This window comes from Oryx dammah, unplaced genomic scaffold, assembly GCF_014754425.2.
Source record: "Oryx dammah isolate SB20612 unplaced genomic scaffold, SCBI_Odam_1.1 HiC_scaffold_13, whole genome shotgun sequence".
Lineage (NCBI taxonomy): Eukaryota > Metazoa > Chordata > Mammalia > Artiodactyla > Bovidae > Oryx > Oryx dammah.
The window spans coordinates 7,370,551-7,377,192 of record NW_024070197.1 but is presented as its reverse complement, the minus strand read 5'-3'; the positions used below and the strand labels follow the sequence as shown (position 1 = coordinate 7,377,192).

At 39.7% G+C, this 6,642-nt stretch overlaps 1 pseudogene; it reads left to right on the top strand.

The window, feature by feature from the left end:
• Positions 1-3,575: 3,575 nt before the first annotated feature.
• On the top strand, positions 3,576-5,053 carry LOC120872003 (annotated as a pseudogene).
• The last annotated feature ends 1,589 nt before the right edge of the window (positions 5,054-6,642 follow it).

Sequence of the window (6,642 nt, the reverse complement as noted above, 5' to 3'; positions counted from 1 at the left end):
TTGCACTAGGAGGTGAAGTCTTAACTGCAGCACCACCCGGGAAGTTCCAGGTTCTCTCTCTCTCCTTCTTCTTCTTCTTCTTCTTTTTTTTTTTTTTTTGATGAACTCCAGCTAAAGGCTTATCAGCTGTATGTATCTTTTCAAAAAACCACCTCTTGGTTTCATTGACTTGTTCTGTTGGTGTTTTAATTTCTGATTTTTAAAATACTCTTTGATTTATATCATTTCCTCTGTCTCCTATTTTTGACATTTTATGTAACTCCTTTTATAATTTCTTTAGATGGTGGGTTAGGTTGTTTATTTGAAATTTTTCTTGTTTCTTCAGGTAGGCTTTTATCGTTCTCAGTTTCTCTTAGAATTGCCTTTTCTATTTCTCGATTTTTATTATTTTTTCTTCCTTTTTTTTGAGTTTACTTATTTATTTTTTACTTTATTTTACTTTACAATACTGTATTGGTTTTGCCGTACATTGACATGAATCCACCACAGGTGTACATGAGTTCCCAACCTGAACCCCTTTCCCACCTCCCACCCCATATCATCTCTCTGGATCATCCCCGTGCACCAGCCCCAAGCATCCTGTATCCTGTATTGAACCTAGACTGGCGATTCGTTTCTTACATGATAGTATACATGTTTTAATGCCATTCTCCCAAATCATCCCACCCTCTCCCTCTCCCTCAGAGTCCAAAATTCCATTCTATACATCTGTGTCTCTTTTGTTATCTCGCATACAGGGTTATCATTACCATCTTTCTAAATTCCATATATATGTGTTAGTATACTGTATTGGTGTTTTTCTTTCTGGCTTACTTCACTCTGTATAATCGGCTCCAGTGTCATTCATCTCATTAGAACTGATTCAAATGTATTGTTTTTAATGGCTGTATTTCTCAATTTTTAAAGTTTCTGTTTTTATTTGCTTCAAGGTAATTTCTGATTTTCTTTTGATTTCCCATTGATCTACTGGGTTTTAGTAGTATTTTATTTAGTCTCTATGTTTGATCCTCCTGAATTAAGTAATTGCTCAGACTACTGAGCCATCAGATCTAGATTATTTTATTTAAGAGCCACTCTTTTCGAACCTTCTCTTTGTTTCTATGCATTTGTTCTGCATCCCATTCTTATCACCAACAGAATTAAATAATAATAAAGTGTATTTTCTGACAAGATTTCCTTCATAATGGCCATGAAATTGTGAAAATGAGTCTAAATCAATTGATTCTATTTGTGCTAATGATTCATATAATGAGTTCTCCCATGTTCCTCCTTTCCCTTTTATCTCTTTGAATATACCGCCCAGGTGATTGGACTCATTCCATTTCTCCACCTACACTTTAATTGATGGTTCAGATTAGTGGACTGTTGAGAAACATCTCATGGAAGAGAAGAGTCCAGAGAGACCCAAGTAGTTACCTCAATCATGTGTGTATTTCAGTATTTCTTATACTCTTCCATGCGAGACCCTGTCTGCCATTAGTGGTCAGGGAAAATAAGAAGGCTCTTGGAAACATTCCTTTAGTCTCCTAAAGGTGCTAACTAGAAACTTGTAATTGTTTCCAGTAATTAACAACTGAGAGAAAAGTTTCCAGAAATGTTCTCAGATCCCAGGCCTGCACCCTAATTGCTGCTGCAGGTGAAATGATAACTGCAGCTCCGATGGGAGGAGCAGGGAGACACAGCATTGCAAACCTACATATCAGGGACCGACTGCCTGCCTCCCACACACGAACTGGGTATAATGACCATCAGGGAGCCCACTCTCCTGGGAGCAGGAAGGTGCCAGGTAACAGTATTCTATTTCAGTCTGAGAGGCAGAGTCTGTACAAGAAAGGCAGATCAGGATGCTGAGTAAGCAATTATATCAGAAAGGCACAGTCTTCTGTGTAGTAACTGGATTCAGTGCCAACTCCAGGTCGGAACATGGGAATATTGTGAAGTATGAGCTGAACTGATAAAGAGAGATGGGGTCCTAATCCTAAACCATCTCAGGCAGTTTAACTGAATCCTCACTGACAGTGACTGTTGTGGCTTGGTCCAAGTGAAAAACGAAACCTGATTGTTTAAGGTGCTTAAAACTGTACATGTAAAATAAATTCACTCTTGAATCTACTGTAGGGGAAACATAGACTCAATGTTCAGGGTGAGTAGAGGTATAGCAATAATAACTCCGGGGTGGCAATAAAGAGTATGACGAGCCTGCAAAAAATGTTATCCTGTGCAGAAAGTGTATCCAAATGGAAACAGCTTGAAGGAAAATGTTTTCTCTGACTCTGGATGTTAATGGAGACAGTAATTGTGTCCTCACTGAAAACATCCTGAGTCCACTGATTATGGTGAGGCTGTCTTCACTCAATATTATGAAATGTTAAGGAAAGTTCACATAATAATGCTGAGTTTCAGGGAGCAACTCTCAGTCATATATCATATCGTTTCTGCCCATTTAAAAAGTATCTTAATATCAATCTAAATATGTGGTGTTTTCATTTATAAAATGCATAAAAATACATGCCTTGCAGGTTTTGATTTGTATATATCTCTGGTATGTTAATATCATTTGCAAATCCTAATTCATTGTCATATTTTCTATTACAAATAGATAATTGTATCACCTGAAAATAATTTAGTAACTCCTTACACTAATTAATCATGCATGAGTATTTTATGTCCCACAGTTTATGGCATTACATGTGACTATTTAACATTTTCTGGGATACATGCTATTATCACTGCTTTTCTGAAATAAAAGCAAAGGATCTTCCTGTTTGCATCTTAATTCTGAGCCATTCTCATTTTCATGACATTACCTTGTCTTGGGCAGGTTTCTGCCAGATTCTCACAGCAGCAGTGCATGTACATATACTAAGACAGCTAAAGCCTCAGTCACACTATATAGTGCCCTCCAGAATAAAACTTTACAAAACTGGAATCTTCTTATAATGGAAGTTATAAAATAGGACCAGTCTAAAATCAAAGAACAAGTTGTGAAAAAAAAGCTAAATATAAATCAGGATTTATATGAACATAGGTAATTAACTTTTTGGCAGAAATAGGGGATCGAAGCACTTTTTTTTACCAGTCCAGTGGGTTTCAAGTCCTCACTGTGTCCTAAAAGTAGATTTTGACAAATACTCAACCGCTTTGTGGTTATCTTACCCTTCTCTGTATCATTAAGGTCAAATAAGTGTCTGGCTCATAGATTTTAAAGAATGAAGAACTGATCACGTGTAGAGCCTGCAGTGATTACTTTTATGTATTAGTGCTCTTTAAATTGGAGAAGGAAATGGCAACCCACTCCAGTGTTCTTGGCCTGGAGAATCCCAGGGACGGGGGAGCCTGTTGGGCTGCCGTCTATAGGGTCGCACAGAGTCGGACACGACTGAAGTGACTTAGCAGCAGCAGCTCTTTAAATATCATACATGCAACTGTTTATAAACTGCTAGTTTCCAAGTGGGAACTAATGTTAAGTGGAGAATATGAGATACCAGCTGACACTGTGTATGTAACCCACACCTTATGTTCCCAGGCAGGATATTCTAACTCACAAGACAAGTATCTGTCTGTGAACTGAGAGAATGGGCAGCAGCAAGCTGGCAATAGGCATAATCATCTTAACTCAGACGGTAGCTGGAATCCTGGGGAATTTCTCACTCCTTTGCCATCATATCATCCTTCACTTCACTGGCTCCAGGTTAAGGTCCACAGATTTGATCCTTAAGTGCCTGACTGTGGCCAACTCCTTGATCCTCCTCTGTAAAGGGGTCCCCCAGACAATGGCAGTGTTTGGGTGGAAGCATATCCACAGTGATTTTGGCTGCAAACTTCTCTTCTTTCTGCAGAGTGGGGAGGGGAGTGTCCATCAGTAGCATCTGCCTCTTGAGTGTCTTTCAGGTGATCACAATCAGTTCCCGGAACTCCAGGTGGGCAGTGCTGAAAGTAATAGCTCCCAAGTACGTGGTTTTCTCTCTTTTCCTGTGTTGGATCCTGCAAATGCTGGTAAATGTCATTTTTCCTTTCCATATAACTAGCAAATGGAGTGACAAAAACATCACAGAAGAAAGAGATTTTGGCTACTGTTCTGCTGTTCCTCATGACAGAACCCTCAGAGAGGCATTGTCTGCAGTGTTGCTATTATTTCCTGATGTTTTATGTTCGGGGCTCACTCTCTGGGCTGGCAGCTCCATGGTTCTCATCCTGTACAGACATAAGCAGTGAATCCAACACATTTGGGGGACCAACGCCTTCCCCAGGTCCTTCCCTGAGTCCAGAGCTACCAAAACCATCCTTCTCCTGGTGAGAACTTTTGTCTATTTTTATACTCTTTCCTCCATTTTTCAACTTGTTGTGGCTCTTTTTGATCATCCGAACTGTTTCCTTGTGAACAAGACTGTAATCATAGCAACATGCTTCCCTACTGCCAGTCCCTTTCTGCTCATGAGCTGTGACTTCAGTGTACACAGGCTCTACTTTGCTTGGATAAGAAATAAGAAAATCCCCTACTATTATGTGATATATGTGAATTGTATGTATTTCCACAGTGCACAGTTGCCAATTCATTCATTCCTTCACTTTCCGTGTCCAGAGAGATTTTTGAAGTGGAACCTAAATAAGAATTGCTTCCAGTCTGATTCATGTTGTTGGTAGAATTTGTTTCCTTTAATAGACTTACGTTTGAATTCTCTCCATCTACCATGCCTGCATTGGCAAGTTGAGTCCCCCTCCTGTTTTCAATCTCTTATCTTTCAGTTATCTCTATTTGACTTCTAAAGTTCAGGTGAGTATAATCAACCCACCTTCCTTAACCAGAAAAATCTGTTTTAGTCAGCTGGGGGCTGCCATACCAAGAATACCCCAGGCGACTGCTCCAAAATGGTGGAGCAAGAAAACTGTGAGCTCTTCACTTCTCATGGACACACCAAAGTTACAACTGTATATAGAGCAAATATTGATGAGGAAAACTGGAAGCTACCAGAAAAGGTCTGCTACAACTCAAGAAATGTAGAAGGATCCACAACAAGACAGGTAGGAGGGTTGGAATCTCTGTATAGTCAAGAAATGTAGCACTGGGTGCGTGACCTACATACAGGAGAATAATACAACTACAGAGATTCTCCTCAAGGGGTAAGGGTTCTGAGCCCTACATGGAGCTCTAACATGGAGAAGATGAGCACTCAGAACATTTAGCTTTAAAATCCAGCAGGGCTTTCTTTCAGGAGAGCCAGAAGGCTGTAGAGCCAGAAGGAAGTAGAGCCTCCACTCTCGCTCTCTCTTTTTTTAAGAGGTATAGTTGATTTACAATAGTGTGTTAGCCTCAGTGTACAGCAAAGTGACTTGGGTTTTTTCTTCAGATTATATGCCACTTTAGGTTATTACAAGATGCTGAATATATTTCCTGTACTATAAAGTAACTCTTTAAAAATAAAGAATATCAAAAACAGCAAGAGAAAAGGAACAAGTTACCTACAAGGAACACCTGTAAGGCTATCAATTGACTTTTCAGCAGAAACTCTGCAGGTCAATGGGTGTGGAACAGTATTACTTAAAAGATGAAAGGAAAAGAGTGGATTGGCCAAGAAGTTCATTTGAGTTTTTCGGTAAGATCTTATGGAAAAACCCAAATGAACTTTTTGACCCAACCAATATCTGTAACCAAGAGTACTCAGCAAGGCTTTCGTTTAGATTTGATGGAGAGGTAAAAAGTTTTACAGACAAGCAAAAGTTAAGAATTCAGCACTATGAAACCAGCTGTAAAAGAAATGTTGGAGGGACTTCTCTATGGTGGACATAATAACCCTCTTGATGACTGAATAAATGATTCTGTGAAAGTGAGTGGGATTGTGTCTTTTATGTTGCTGTGTGAGTGAAGAGTGTGCAATAATGTGAGTGTGGTTCCACGTGTCATGAGCTTTTGTGAGTGTGGAGTTGGGGTGGTTAAGTATATATTTGAGTGCAAACATGTGCGTGTCAGACTATGTATGTGTATGTTTGTGTTTGGAGTATGTGTGGCCAGATATGATTGCATTCACTGACTTGGAAGCAGAAGGTCGTGTGGTGAAGAATGAGCAAGGGGGAAGAAAACTTGAATTAGTAGAAATCTATGAAAATGTAATCTATGAAAATGTATGTAATAGCTTTGTAGGATGGAGTCACTGTCTCTTTAAAATCTCATTAAATCTCTACCTCATACTGGCTCTTCAAATGTTAGCACGTTCAGAGATACTATTGCCATCTGTCTTGTGAAGCCTATAGTAAATGTACTAAATATAGATGCTCAGACAAAGACGTGCATTTTGCTGAGAGCTGTGGCCAGAGACCAGGAGATGACGTCTGCACAGAACAATGAGCGGTCTGGCGTTGTCCTGGGCTGCTGTACCACTTGCATCTCTTCCTTGTCTGGTGCTAATCTATATCTTTCCATATAATACACCATAACTGTAAGGAGAAGAGCACCAGTTAGTTCTGAGTCCTTCAAGAGAATTACCGAAATGGGCATGGGTTTGGGAAAGCCTACACTTGCAGTTGGAGTCAGAAGTGGATGTGCTTTTGTGTGAACTGTGTTTCCTTTAACTTCCCAGCAGGACCAAAAACACACGTGGGAACTATTGAGTAGACCTTGTTCAGACTGTGGGTGTGTCTGTTGGA